The sequence below is a fragment of the Amblyomma maculatum genome, chromosome 1, assembly GCF_055883805.1.
Source record: "Amblyomma maculatum isolate TAMU_Amacu chromosome 1, ASM5588380v1, whole genome shotgun sequence".
NCBI lineage: Eukaryota > Metazoa > Arthropoda > Arachnida > Ixodida > Ixodidae > Amblyomma > Amblyomma maculatum.
The window spans coordinates 194,406,904-194,422,499 of NC_139344.1; the positions used below are offsets into that span (position 1 = coordinate 194,406,904).

The 15,596-nt window shown below is 45.9% G+C and overlaps 1 protein-coding gene across 1 annotated transcript in view; it reads right to left on the minus strand.

Annotated features, from left to right (window-relative positions):
* Positions 1-3,453, minus strand: part of LOC146205296 (trace amine-associated receptor 7e-like) — a 52,140-nt gene extending 48,687 nt beyond the window's left edge. Inside the window, exon 1 of the mRNA XM_084589959.1 lies at positions 3,338-3,453. The gene's annotated coding sequence lies outside the window, so the exon portion shown is untranslated. The remainder of the gene's footprint in view (positions 1-3,337) is intronic.
* Between the last annotated feature and the right edge of the window lie 12,143 nt (positions 3,454-15,596).

Sequence of the window (15,596 nt, forward strand, 5' to 3'; positions counted from 1 at the left end):
CAAGAAGGTCGTTTTTTCAAGGATTAGCCTGCAAGTTGTCTTTTCCTTCCCTTCAATCTTGCCTTTACAACTATTGCAATGTTGAGCTACATTGCCTCCTGGCTTCTTAACAGCCTGATTGTGCTCGAGTGCCCTTTCATTAACGCACCTACCGGTCTGCTTAATAAGAACTGGCCGCAGGTAAAGGGGAAATTGTACAACACCCCCAGGTACACTCCGTGAATATCTTCCCGTGCTTATTGCTGCACTACGGCCTGATTTTATTTTATTTCGCTGACATAGGGGGCACACGCTGCTCAATTTGCATGGTGCCGAGAAGACGACCTCAAGCCGTAACGGCTGGCAACTTTTTTTGACGTTGTGCCAGACACGGTGAACGTATGCCATCAACCGCAAGCGGTCCTTGTTGAAATATGATTTTTTTTTTCGTCCTTTTATACAGTAGGCACTCATATTGCACTGGAGATTAGGTACTTAGGGTATCGAGCGGAACAGAAGCGCTGCACTTGCTCTGTGAAGCTTGTTTCCGTGGCATGTACACAAGGTTTCTCCAGGGCAGACTGGCATGCTAAAGTAAAGATGGCACGCTTCACAAGCTTGCAATTGGCACTATCAAATGGGTTGTATCGGGTTGTACGCCCAGCGAATGTTTTTCCTAGAATTGTAGCTTCAAGTCCAGGAACTGCGAGCAATTATTACTCGCCAGTTCGTGAGTGAAAAGTAAGGCCTCCGGAAGAAGATCGTCATCAGGAGACGGGTGGCATATAACAAGGTAATCGTCAACGTAGCGAAATTTGCGCAAGCCGTTGCTGCTGACCGGAAAGACGTTCGACGCGCTCATCGAAGGCTGACAGAAAAATATCGCTGAGGGCCTGGGCCCTAGAGGAGCCTATACATATTGGTGACTTCTGTACAAAAACAAAAAAAAAATCTACCATTGAATTCGATAGTTGTGGAGTCAAGATAAAAAAAAAATTTTGAAGAAAAATGCTCTGTGCTCGCACCCACCGTATTTCGGAAGTCAACTTCCGCGTTCTCTTGAATTGTCTCCCTAGCGGTAGCAAACAGACCACCATGTGGTATCGAGTAGAACAAGTCAGGATTCCGCGGTGTAATGCACCAAGAAACGTTTAAATAACGAGCAATAAAGCGATTTATGATAACAGCGAAATTTGAAAAGTGATAAAAGGCGGAGGCGCGCGCGAGGGAAAACCTGTGCTGACGCCACAACATGGCCATCTAGTCATGTGATACACATAACCTATTTACATGATGACGTCACAACACATCTACTCATGGCGGCTACCGTTGTTGTGTGATGACGTCACAACATGGCTACCCTAGTCGTGTGATATACAGACACTCATTACGTCATAACGTCACAACGCTATACGTGCAGTGGTCACGTGGCCACAAGGACAGCACAGACTACAATTCTGCGGCAATTTGATCACGTGGTGGATCGGACAGACAGACGGACACGAAATGTGCGAACGAAAGTGATAAGAGCTTACGCTCTTAAAAATATAAATAATTGCGGAATGAAGAGGCGCTGTGGTCTTGACCTAATTAAATATAGGTGTCCACGGAAAAGTGAGACAGATAATGCGCCTTGCTTTTGCTCCAAAACAAATTGAAAAACAAAAAATCTCGGAATGAAATGGCGGTGTCAAAAGAGCTATCGCGTTTACTCTTCAGGCGAAGTGTCAGCAAACTTTGGCTTGAGCGTCCTCCTAGTTCAAACCGTCAAACCATGTACAACTTGCTAAACCATGCCAAACCATGCTTAACAGAGCTTTCGCACGTATAACAGGGTTCAAGCCATGCTTATACTCCTACCAATTTTAAGACTAAAGCCTTTCTAGGCTATGTTGGCAAGGTCGTGTCCTCAAAACGTGTCCGCAACCATCGTGTCGTTTTCAGAGGAGCTAGGTTGGTTGTTATCTATAGAAGATGATGTGTGTGTGTGTGGGGGGGGGGGGAGGGGGGGGGGAGGATGGTGCAGAAAAAAATTATGTCGATAGGATGATTGGTTAAATATTTAGAGCCAAAAAATGTAAAAGTAAAATCAAACATACGTCGACATTAGTCATACGACTAATGTCGACGTCCAATGGATGTGACGACACGTCAACCGAAAGTGGATATGTTTCTGACTTAATAATTGGTTGTCAGGAAAGGGAAGGCGCAGTATTTGTCACATTTTCTGTGGACACCTGAACCGTGTCGTAAAGGTAGGGAGGAAGGTGGGAATGAAAGCGGAAAGAGAGAAAGGGGTGCCGTAGTGGAGGGCTGCGGAGTAATTTCGACCACCTGGGGATCTTTAACGTGCACTGACATCGCACAGCACACGGAAGCCTCTTCGTTTCGCCTCCATTGAAACGCAGCAGCTGGCGGTCGGGACAAGGAAAGAAAATTTCCAATGTGCGGCACAAGCCTGGGCCCGGGCTTTAGCATTTCTCCAGTGCAGTTTCTGCAGTGATCTCGCAATTTTTTCTTCTACTTAGTAATCAATTATCCTTGAGCCATAAAATTATTACTTTTAAGTTCCCATTGATGAACACCAGAAAGAAAGCATTCTCACGTTTTTCCTTGGTTTCGACTACTGCTGGCTTCCTCCATGCATGCAAGTCATAGCGAGCCCCTCATTCCCCTGCTCTTGTGAGCTCAATCTTGCCATAAGGTCGGTTTGGTTCTAACATCTAATCGCAGAACCAAGTACAGCAATCATAAAAGTATCGGCGTGCTCATGGTTGAAATTTTCGAATAGATAGTAGAATTCTTTCCGTGCGATCGGTCGAACGAATCAAATAGCACGTATTAAAAATTATGCGAAACGAATCGAATACGGTGTGAATCTTTCGAACAGCTTTGGTCGAACGGCTCCTTCGCACGAGCAGTGGCGGGGGTAAACCGGTATACGTCTACGCTAGTACGCCTCCCGTTTGCTAAAGCTCTCCAATTTTCCTGTACTTATAAATCAATTTTGATGCGGTCTTTATCCAAAGTCATTGATGCTGGAGAACACGGTCAAAAAGCCAGCTAGTGGCTTGACGCGGTATGTGTCCCTTATGCAACTGTAGCATCCACGCGTCGATAGATCACTATTTATCAACGAAAGAAAAGCGTGATAGCCAAGTGTGCACTTTACAAGTATATTAATCTTACAAGCAAAAAATGAGAAGTACAGTACTGTTTAACATAGTGGCCAGTACATCTGTGGACAAGCCCTCTAAAAAATCGCGAACATGCATAAAAAACCATTACAATATAACTTTACAAAGCAAGGGAGCAAAATACAAACATTAGTGAGAATAGAGTAAAGTTGTGCATTAACCTGTATTCCACATGAGGTTAGTACGATGCAATTTTAGTGCCCCGGTCGGTCATGGGGTAATGTGCCGACTCCGAGTTGCGTGTCATCTCGTGTAGATCAGCGCTTTTTTTGACAGCTTGAACTACATAAATTAGAACAAAAAAAAAGTGAGCAATTATTATTACTTTTCGCCCAAGCGCAGCCACACGGCTACAAAATAAAACTATACAACTTGAATGAAAGCTTCGCAATTGAAATAAAATTTGTTCTGGCACTGAGTAATTACTTATTCATTAAAAATTTACTTCACCTTCGAGGATTTCCCAAAACTGATTTGCATGCCCAGCTTAGAGTCTTCCATCAACTCGGTCTCGCTGGTACAGCGCCGGCAGCAACTTCCCCGGGGAGGCGGTGGTTCCGGGTTCGTACTCTGACAAGGGCGAATTTTTCTTCAACGACGAAGCTTCTGCGAGAGCTCCATAGCTTTTCTTTGTAGCCGTATGCTGCTGCGCTTGGGCAGACGTTAATGATTAATAGCTCTCTTATTACAAATGCATTCCACCTTGGAGAATTCCCCTAAACATATGGAATCAATAAGTTACAGCGCCGTAGCTTAGCTCTCGTTATCGCCTCGATGCTGCACACGATTCTTCTTGAAGGAATATTCGCAGCACTAGAGAATAATGGGCAAATTATTCGATTTGATTCGGTTATATCATACTCGATGTATAATTGATTCAGTGCAATTCTCAAAGCTATTCGTGTTGGATTCTGCAGCAGAACTATACTATTCGCACGCCCGTATCCAAAACGCTTTTTTTTTTCTCCTAGCCTAATTCATACAAAAATCTGGGGCTTAAGCATAACTCCTCCATTAAAGGTTCTTTGTGCGCGTCATGTAAGGCAACAAAAACGTAGAACTTCAGGAAGCCTGCAACGTCCGCTAACATTTGGCTAAGTTTGAGCATGCAAGCAGTGACTGAATCAGCAAAACCGCCTACAACCAGCAGAAGTGGGCTAGTATTGTTTTCAAAGCGTGGTGATAATCAAACCACGAGGAAGAAAATTTGTTGGGAATATCAGCGATGAAACCGATAAGGAGTTAGCGCAACTGACGGAGCACGCGGTGCCTGTCGATGGAGGAAGAAGGCTGATTCCGGTATCAGAGTGTAAAAAGGCGGTGAAGAGGGTGACGTGCCCGTGATGCATTAGCACAGTTTCGGCGAGCAATGCATATCTCTCCGGCGTAATCGGCACTTGCCACTTCGACGCTGCGACTTCACAGAAGCAAACGCGTTCTTAACAGCTGCCTCGATTTCCCTACTCTAAAGCGTCAAATAACGCAACCTGCAGAGCCACCTTCACCTAATGCGCGTCACATGCACAGGATCCACTGGGCTTGCGCGCGTTAACGTCATTATAACCGCACCCCAATTCGCAGCCAGTGAAGCCGACAAAATAAGCCTGCACTGCAATGCCAGAAGCCACTCCCCATCAACACTGGATTCACTGCTTTATAACAAAAAGCTGCAAGAAAAAATAAGGTCGGAATAAGAAAGTAAAAGCAATATATACCCCATGCATGTACGCCCCGTGTTGTCAGCCCGAGTTTGCCATCACGAAGCGTGGAGAGAAGCCTTCATTCGTTTGTTAACGCTGGCGAGCGCCGACGTTTTGAGCGCCGCAGACAACGCGGAATGCGCGGCGTTATCGTAGAGGAGTCACGTTGACTACAGGGGCCAGTCTGGACGTGCTTGTGGCGCGGAACAACGCGCCTCACTGCCCCGCCCTTGTTTTGGTTGCTGCTGGCCCAGAACGCCCTAACAGCTCGGGCAGCACACCCGCCTGACCTTGTGTTCAAACTGAAGTTAGCTTTCGCACGCTTCATGATCATGAGCGCTTCACCCGCTTACCCTTTGGGAGGCCTCGTTTTTCTCTTTCGTTCTCTCTTTAGGGCATTGTCGAATTTGTCCTTTAAGCGAAAAAAAAAATCTTGTTCTGAAAAAGCTCCTATAAAAAGCAGCTTTCAGGGCCACAACGTCAGGTCACGTGATTACCCCAGTTTATAGGCACCCATGAATGTCATGGGCTCTCGAGACCAAAAATTACCAGCGTAGCTGGTGAAATTGTCACTACTTTACCTACCAACTACCGCGGCTAAGATTAATCGATGCACGTGTTCTTTAACGCACGCGGCTTCTCAATGATCGATGCTCTGCAGCCCAGAGGAATCGATGAACGCATCCGCTAATGCTTTCCGATTGGCTCTAGCCTGCACACGGCCAAGCATGACCTTTTCTGTTCGCATGGTGATTGCGTTTTTCGTTGAAAATTTGTCCTTACTTGCAACCGAATCGATTTCAGGTTGTTGGCCACAGGCCACTGCTTTGTTAGCTGAGTTTGCGGTTCTGCTACGAGGCATTTTTCTAGCGTTGTGGCTTTAGCTATATTAAAGTCAACAGTTACGTTAATTTCTCAAATCAAAATGACGCATCTCGTACACAACGTATCACTGTTGGTATATATCAACCCTTTTATAAGGCTTACATTCGGTAAAGTCTTCCAGCTTCACACGTGAACAGAAATGGTAAACAGATATCGATCGAACAGACCGTATGCGAGTCCTCAGTTTCCCACTCATACTGCACACCGGAGCGATATACAGGTGCGGACATAAGTAAACCGAGCCCGCTTTTTCATCCAAATTACAATCATGCCTTTTGTATTGGATATAAGAAAACATTACTTGTCCAAGTGAAAGCGCACTGGCTTTATACTACCAGCCTGCACATACCCTGGCTGCCAGTTTCAATTACGCGACTCGTGAAAAATGTTAGAAGGAAATGGCGTGCTCCGTTTACTTTTGTCCGCACCGGTACGTGAAAACCGCAGTTCATGCACATCATCTACCACCTCTCTTCCCTGCATCATTAGAGAGCTTTAGCAGAGCGGAGACCGTAGACGTATACCTGCTTACCGGACGTCCGCTGCGCACGCGTAATGCCATGGACAAGGCTAGCTGTGGCCACTGCGCATGCGTATGGGAGGCGTCCGGTCTACCGGTATGCGTCTACGCTAGTAGGCCTCCGCTCTCCTAAATCTTTCTTTTACATGTTGCAGCTGACATTCACCTCGATTCAATCGAACAAAGGTCAGTTAGGCTGCCGCTTTGAATATTCGCAGCGAAACAAAGAAAAAATCCTGGCCCCGTGGTCGAACGAGTAGCCAGCGGAAAATTCAGTCCCTCTGTCAATTGGCACAGCTAATTTCCTGGTCTGGTGGAAGCACTCGTTTATAATGTCTGACCAGGACGAAACCTAAACTACAAAGATGCATGACTTAAATGTCGTTCGTCGCAAACGTTAGAAATGTACTTCATTTGGGAGATGGAAGATGGAAATATACCTGTACACCCCAAATCAACAGCTGCGCTGTGCGGGACGATGTGTTGGGAGATTATCAATTAATTTTAACGACGTAATGGTTTTTGTAATGCAAACAGAAATATCGTTACACTAGAGTTTTTACTCTTGTCCTATTTTGAAATGTGGTCGCCGCGGTCAGCTATCAAACCCGCGACCTCGTACTCAACTGCATGTGGAAAGCCTTTGGCGCTCCCCGCGGCACGTAAACATTCGTGAAAAAAAAAAAAAAAAAAAAAAAGTTAAAATAGAGGCAAAAACCGAGTGATAACAATGTACCTTTAATATATCTGATATCTTATTGTTCTTGCAACGACAGAAACGCAGCTAGCGCCGACATGCAGAGCGTGAAAGCTCAACGTCGCGAAACTGGGTCGGAGTCTATACTTAACCAGCACCCTCTATTGAACTGCGCTCATCGACCTTGAGACGCGCAGCTAGAGGAAGAAAGCACCCCACCGTGTACCGTATCGGCGCTTTTACTAGGTATACACCTACTTGCTTATACCACACGCGTAATAAGAAGCAAATGTTAACAAAAAACAGCAATTCCAGAAAATCGTATACGTTTTGAAAAGCCTGCTCCGTTTGTAGCTTCCATCCCTTCTCGTTACTAAGTTTTCCTTCCTGAGCATATGTCTGAACATTCCTAGCCTATAGCCTAAGCGCGCGCAGTGCAACAGCCAGTGAAAACGTCTAGTCGAAAACAGCGTGTCCCTCCTCAACGCGAGAACATAAAAAAAAAAAAATACACGTTTCTGTCAAAGGCACACACACTGCAATGTTAAGTTTCCGGCTGGTTCAATTCACTGGCCTAACGGCGCAGAAATAATGCCTGGCATAATAGCTGCTGCATTCTTCACTTTTCAACAGCTTCTTAAAATTGTAACAAAAATCTCTTGAAACTATAGTCTACCGTAGTGGTTGCAGGGGGAATGTTTGTAACGACGTGGCAACTGCGTCCTTGAGCACAAAATCAAGCACTTATTGACATTCTATATACATTTACAAAGTAAAGACGCGTTCTAGTAGCGAGAGGCGACTCTTATACGTGCCGCCCTACAAATGTGAGGTCATGCATTGGCTTTTGTAACGTATTTCGTATCTGCTATCTTAATGTCAGAACCATCGACTGTTGTTTTGAATAGGATCATTATACTATCGTATTTTCTTTTTCTTAATTAGAATAGAAACCGCCAACAGCCAAGCAGGAAACCAATTCAGAATAAAAGTTATGACAGGCGGAATTCGGCGTTCAGATGCCAGTGCATACACAAAGTTTCGTTCAAAACGTATCGCTTTCGCTTGCCTCTATAATTAAAATATTACCAACCCTGTTCCCGGAATTCCTGCCCATAGTCTGTCAGTTGAACCGCATCGCGGCATCAGTTCACAAGACTCCAGAAGTGCTAAAAACTGCATCAGCGAGAATACAATATGATATAACGGTCGCAATGCCTACCTTCGCGTTATAATAATATTCTTGAAGGTAAGGAAGCATGTGTACTAGCACTGCATGTCGTTTCATGAGTGTCAGAACGTAATAACCAATACTTAAAGTGAGGCGAGGAGCAAGTTCTGCAAAACATTAGGCATGCAACTGCACGAATCAGCCCAATCAGCGCGTACGGCCCACACAGTGTAACAATGCGCGCAGGTCTTGACGCCTCCCTGAATATTACAAAGAAATTGTGTTCTGTTGCTGAATCCTAAGTTAAGTTTAAACATATAGTCTCCACGTGTTTTATGCTCAGTTCAAAGCGCTAATGACAGAGACAAGACACAAGATTGGCAAAACCCGACTTTTCCTCCATGTGAGCAGTCAGCTAGCTGCTCTCAAATGCTAGGAGGGTGACCTCATCATCATCATCAGCCTGATTATACCCACTGCAGGGTGAAGGCCTCCCCATATTTCTCCACTTAACCCGGTTCTGTGCTAGCTGCATCCACTTGACCCCTGCGAACTTCTTTATCTCATCCGCCCACCTAACTTTCTGCCGCCCCCTGCTACGCTTTCCTTGCCTTGGAATCCAGTTTGTTACCCTAAGCGACCATCGGTTATCCTCTCTTCGCACTACATGTCCTGCCCATGTCCATTTCTTCTTTTTAATTTCCACTAGAATGTCGGTAACTTGAGTTATTTCTCTGACCCACTCTGCACGCTTTCTATTTCTTAATGTTACCCCTACCATTCTTCGTTCCATAGCTCTCTGGGTTGTCCTCAACTTAAGTAGAACTCTCTTGGTTAGCCTCCACGTTTCAGCCCCATAGGTGAGTACAGGCAAGATGCAACAGTTGTATACTTTTCTCTTGAGCGATACCGGTAAGCTGCAAGTCATAATCTTCGAGTGCTTGCCAAATGCGCTCCATCCCAATCTTATTCTTCTTGTTATTTCCTTTTCATGGTCTGGATCTGCGGTTACTACCTGTCCTAAGTAGACATATTCTCCGGAGGGTGGCCTAATGCTTCTTTTACCACTGTGCCCTCAAACGACAATCGAAGAGCGGCTGAGCTTTCGCGCCCACAGCACAAGAATACGCTTAGATTGATGTCCGTGCCTCGGCTGTGCTTTTGTCTCGAGATCCTCCCATTCTTGAGTGTGTCTCAGACGACTATGGCAAAATTGTCAACTTCCGAACGCGTCCACCGCGGAGATGAGGGTATTTAAATGCAGCGCATAACACCGGAGCTGGTGTTACAAAGCCGGCGCTTAAAATGTTTAAGTACTTGGAATATCTTGTAGCAGAATTTAAATTTAAACAGCTATTAGAACATTCAAAACAATGTGAAAGCACCATCAAAGCCACGAGGACAGTAAGAAAAAAGAAACGCACTAGATTCAGTGCAGAAATCGCAAGACCCATGGAACTTTCTCAGTTTGCCATCCTAATGACTTTCCAAGTCTAAAGACACAACTTTATATATATATAGCATGGACCTAGTATTTCCGTTGAATACCTCAAAGCCTTCTGCAATTGGCTGTCTCGCAATCTGATTCCGGGCAACGACTGCTGAACTCAAGGATGCAGGATCGAATTCTGGCGGCAGTGGGCACTTTCGAAGTTCGTGAAAAGCAAGGCGCCACTGCGCTGTGCGATGCCTTGCATGTGAAAGAACCCTAGGTGGTATAAATTTCTTGAGCCTTCCACTGTGGCGTCTCTTATAGCCCGAGTCACTTTGTGACGTTAAACCACATAAACAACCACTGAAGCACTTTTTGAACTCATCTTAGTGTTGCAAATTCTCATTATGGATGACTGTACCTCTTTTTTCCACCCTCTATATATACATATTTTATGTGTGCCAATTTTGGGTTAGCAGGTTCACTTTGGGTCGAATCTTATAAGTGTCCGAAGAAGACAAAAGACGACGAAGTAAACTAAAACCAAATCTATCAAAAGGACAGGTGCGTGTGTAAGTTGCAGTTTTCTGGGAATAACTGGTGCCGTTTATTTCCACCATGGAGATTTTATCCATAAGGTCGGCAGTTATGAAGCTTATTTGGATAGCGCGAACATGTGAAAAAAAAAAAAAATGAATATGTGCCACGTGAGAATGAAGCTAACCTATTTTTGTGCAAACCATTTGGTTAGGCGCGTGTTTACGTAATTAACGAATTATTAGGATTCAAGACTAGGTTTTCCAGTCATGAGATGCGCATGAACATAATAAAGCCGACATTTGCGTCAAATTTCGCGCCAACTCAACTGGTAAAGGAGGAGATCAGAAAATGTTATCACTATTCTAAAAGGCCTCTCTTGGAGCACCCTATACCGACTGCGGAAAAAGTAGAAATTAGCGATGGCAGCCGCTCGAAAGTTTGCGCCTGCTATTTCCTTTGCGCCGATTGGGCCCATCGCAGTAGCAGCCGGGAGCCAAGATTCCAAGTGTTAGCTGCTTATGGCGCGTTTCCAGTTGCAATGCAGGAAGTGCCTCGTTAGCTATGAAAGAATCCAATTTATTGTGCTACCATGTTTTTTTTTTTTTTTTTCCCACAATTAGATATTTCACTGCTTCCCTTTAACCGAGTGTTTTTTGTTTTTTTTTTTCCCCTCCTGTGGTGAGGCACTTCGCATATAAAACGCAACCACACGTTTACTGCGCCAGGCGTGTCCTCTGCGAAGCCTCTGCTTTCCATTACTAAAACTGCCTTCGATTTGGATATCCGACATTCCTTTGACTAACATTATACGCAGATAATTTTGCATGTATTTACGTGCGCTTGATATATCTTACCCTCGCTTTTGTTCTTTAAAAAGACTTGATTATCGCGTTGCAATAAAAAGAAAGGCGTTATCTGCAAAGTCTAGGGCAACCAAATAAGGATTCATGCATCCCTCAGAAAGCCAATTTCTAAAGTAAGCACGCATAATGCGACTATATATATGGAATAGCTTAAAAAGTACCAATTAAGTTAACGGCCCGATTAAACTGAAGACGCAAAGTAAGCATCTTCAGGCGCTTACAAATGACCGATTACGTTTTTTTCTGACACTACTGAAATTAAACAGCGCAAACAATTACATCCAAGATTGGCCTTGCTTGATTACGTGCATATCGTAAGCAGTATATTTCAGCAGGAAACTGAATTCAGGGGCGCATTGACGGAAGCCTCTCGAAACAACCATGTCCGCTATTCGTGTTCGACCTGATAGAGACCACCTAAACTTTGGCATCGCACATTTAATTAATTTATGTTTACCTAACAGATGCCACACGGCCGAAGCTTAGTTCTCACACAAAATTTAATCTACAAAATCAACTGTTCTAATGTACGCAAAGTACACAGTACGATTCAAACTACAGTGATATGATATGTAAAGAAAGCAGATCTACGGTGAGCTTTCCTTCTTCGTACAGACAGATGTGCCTTCAACATGCCATACAAAGCAAGCTGAGGCGACTATGATGAACAAGGGCTTGCTAAATGAAAATAAATGGATTTGTTTTGTTTTTTCTCTCTCTCTGTGTGCGGGATTCACCATCTGAGCCGGGTCTCACTGAGTTCTGTCAGGTCTGCTGAGGGCATTAAATGTCTAGAATCGTCGAGCATGAGAAAATGGACGTGCAAACATTTAGCTGCTACAAGAATATTTATTTGCCTAGCGGACAAACGTAAACAGCTCGCAAAACACACGAAGAATTGAATCAATGTAGCGCATTGCTATTGAATAATGGCCCGGGTCAGAGCGATGTTCGCGCAGGTTGATAGCTGCAGTGCTTCCACGGGACGAAGCTCACGTGCAGTGGAAGCTCTGCCAAAACGCAAGACCCTGCATCATGCGATTCCTCCAATTTAGCAGTATTTAGATTTTAAGGACCGAACAAGGTTAAGGTCTCGCGGTACTACCGCGCAAGTACATGCTTTCTTGCGTAGCTTCAGCGTCGGTCGATGTTGCTGCTGCCGTTAACACGCGGCCAGCTGATGCAGTTTCATCACGCGAGATGAAAGTACGAACCTCCCTTCGCTTCCGCCTAGAAGGACACATGGAACTAGCGATTGTCTGGCATTCGCTGCAATCCCAGACATTAGCAATTACTGGTGCCCTAATAAGGAAAGCACGAGCAGGCGGCAGTTATGAACCGGCTGTCGCGGCGTGTGCGTCCAGCGTGCGCCACCGCTCGCGGCTCCGTCACGCTCAGCCGAGCTGGCGCCACGCGCGGGCCCTGTTGCGCGGCGAGCAACAGTGTGCCGGCCCCACTGACCTGCTGCTTCGGCTGCGGCTGCTCGCTGCTCGGGGCGGCCAGGCCGCGGTTCCGGGAGCGTCCGTCGCCATGGGCGCGCCACAGCGCGAATACTTCCGGACGGACGACCTCCGCGGTGTTGCGGCCAGAAGGCGCGTCTCCAGGGCAACCGGGCCAACCAACAAGCTTCGTTCGTGCCCAGCACTGTCCGGCTCGATATTCGCGGCCACAGAGCCGATGACGTGCCCGGCGTCGTTTGGCGGTCCGCTGGTTCCTGGGCGATCATTCGCGTTCGCCGCTCAGCCACACAGTGGTGTTCCGTGACGTCCGTTTTGGTGGGAACGGGCTCAATTGGCGTCCGTCGCGGCCTAAATGCAGGCGCTGCCGCTGTTCGCGCCGGGAAGTCAATTAATCGGCAGCCGCTTTGCCCTGGCGTAAGCGAAAACAAATGCGCCGAGCGAGGTTTCGGCTAAGCCTCCGCGCAATCATTGTTTTATTTCAATGATACGACCGAGAGGGTGCATCGACCACAGCGGCCCCCTGGAATTGAGGCGTCCTTATCGAGAGCGAGAGTGAGATGACTCCATTTGTTATTGCTTTTTTTTTTTGCACTTCTGCGCAAAGAAAATGAGCCGAGTACCCGCGTTCAAACCCGACCGCGGCGGTCCCGTTTCGATGGAGGCGAAACGCAAAGGCGTCCAAGTGCTGTGCGATGTTAGTGCACGTTAAAGATCCCCTGGTAGTAGAAATTATTCCGTAGCCGTCCACAGCGGCACACTTTCTTGCTTTTCGCCTCCACCGAAAAGCAAGGCGTCCGTGTGCTGTGCGATGTCAGTGCACGTTAAAGAACCCCAGGTGGTCGAAATTTCCGGAGTCCTCCACTACGGCGTCTCTCATAGCCTGAGTCGCTTTGGGACGTTAAACCCCACAAACCAACCAACACTTTCTCCCTTTCTTCTTTTACTCCCATTTCTTTATCTTTACAGCGCAGTACAGGTCCCCACCAAGAAGTGTGACGATACTACGCCTTTCCTTTCCTACAAACAAATTTGCCATTTCTTGCAAAGAAAACTGAACCAGGCACCTCTGATACCAAACGTTTTGCTCTATAGGCATCCCCTTTTTTATAACGAACATGTAAAGCAGGCAAATCAGGCTAACGAATAAAGGAATTCAAAGCGCGATGTCAGTGCACCGATCAGCGTACTGCTCAAATGTAAGGCTATAGGGTGTTTTTGAACAGTAGCCAAGTACATCTTCGCTCGTTTTTGTTCTCATTTTCTTCCCTGTTGAATACTGCCGAATGTATGAATGGTCTCCCAGTCAAAATGGACCAAGGCTTAATACAAAAAAAAAAAAAAAACGCCTATGCGATCTTTCGAATAGAAATGAAGTAAATGCTGGTATAGGATTTATCTAAAGTAGCGGCTAGTATATTTCCTCCACCTATTTGAATAATTAGCCGACCGGACACCTAATTATGCCATTTTGCTGCTAGCTCCGGGGTATGCGTCATAGGCTGCAACCGAAGCACCGTAAAAGCGCGCCTTCAGCAGCCGCCGACGCTTGTCTCGCAACCAGCACTAACGCGAAGCTGTGTCGTGAGCTCAAAAAAAGGCGCGAAACCTCCACTATGCTGCCATAGCTTCCCGAAGCCTCGGATGAAAACGCTGTAAACGCGCTGTATTCGGACGCATGGAGCGCGCTGTCAGGCGGTATTTTTGAAACTTCGCGGGCTCTCATTTTTTTGCCGAAAAAGGACGCTACGCTGCCGCTACATCGTAAGAAGCTCCGGGGTCGGACCATTTTCGTGGCGCTCGACAACTTTCCCATTCATAATTAATTTCTTCTTCTCGATTTCGGCCAGAATGTCATTAACTCGCGCTCATTTCCTGACCCATCCGGCACACTTCCTGTAACGTTACACCTACCATTTTTCGTTCCATAGCTCCCTGCGTCGTCCTCTATTTAAGCTGAACGCTCTTTAGCCTCCGCGTTTCTACCTTATAGGTGAGTGCCGGTAAGATATAGCTGTTATATACTTTCCTTTTGAAGAATACCGGTAACCAACCATTCGTGATTCGGCAGTGCTTGCCGAATGCGCTCCACTGCAATCTAATTATTTCCCTTTCGTGATCCGGATCATTCTGCTGTTACCTGTTCTAAGTATATAGGTGTATTCCCTAGCCACTTCCAGCGCCTCGCTATACCTGTCGCAAACTGCTGCTCCTTTAGTTGGCCTGCGTAAGTTGTAGCTATAGACCAACACCGATCTGTGACGTAAGCACGATGCGGCGGCGCTTCTGTCGCCAGGCTGGGCCGACTGGGGTTGAAAATTAGGGTTAGCGGCCATAGAAATACATGGAACCGAAAGATTTTAAAGCAGTTTTTTTCTTTTCACGGGGCACCTATGATGTCGTTATTCCGCACAGAGCAACCATGAACATCCTAGAACAGATAGTGAAAGTATGAAATCTCATTACCGAAGCGAAGTATTTTTAAAATACCGCGATACGTAGAGGGGTGCGAGTTGGGAGGGCGACCTATAGAAACACATGTAAACACAACTTGCCGCAACATTTTTCTCTTTCGCAGAGCACCAGAAGTGGTAGCCGGTCGTTAAACGTTGTCCAGCGCTTTAAAGAAGTATGTGACAAAGTATGCGGCATCACTGCGGTGGCAGTCTACTTTTAAAACACCTCGTTGTCTAGAATTTGAGTTAGAAATGCATTGCAGTAGCGCGGCCTATACAAAATATGTGTAAAGAACGGTTCGCAATGAAGCTGACTTTTGCGGCTACGAAAGCAATCGTTTGTTAAGAGCTGGTGCCTTATTTTAAGGCCATGAATATACGTATGCAACAACATTGCGCGTCTGACATCTCTGTAAAGCATATTTATGAATAAATATGTGCATCGAGTTTCCAGACGAACTCCCCAGTTCTAGAAAACGAGTCGCCCAAGCGGCTTCTCTTTTACTTTGTTCTTTTTTTTTTTTGTCAACGCCTTGTACCATGCCCCGACATCATGTTGTATGGCGGAAGTAAAAAAAAAAAGAAAAAGAAAACATTGTAAGGGCTGGTAGTTTGCACGAACCCGTAAGGCAGTAATGATGCCGTCGAGACATGGTTCATTTTGTAAATTGAGAGGAAAAAAACGCAAATTAACGGGCT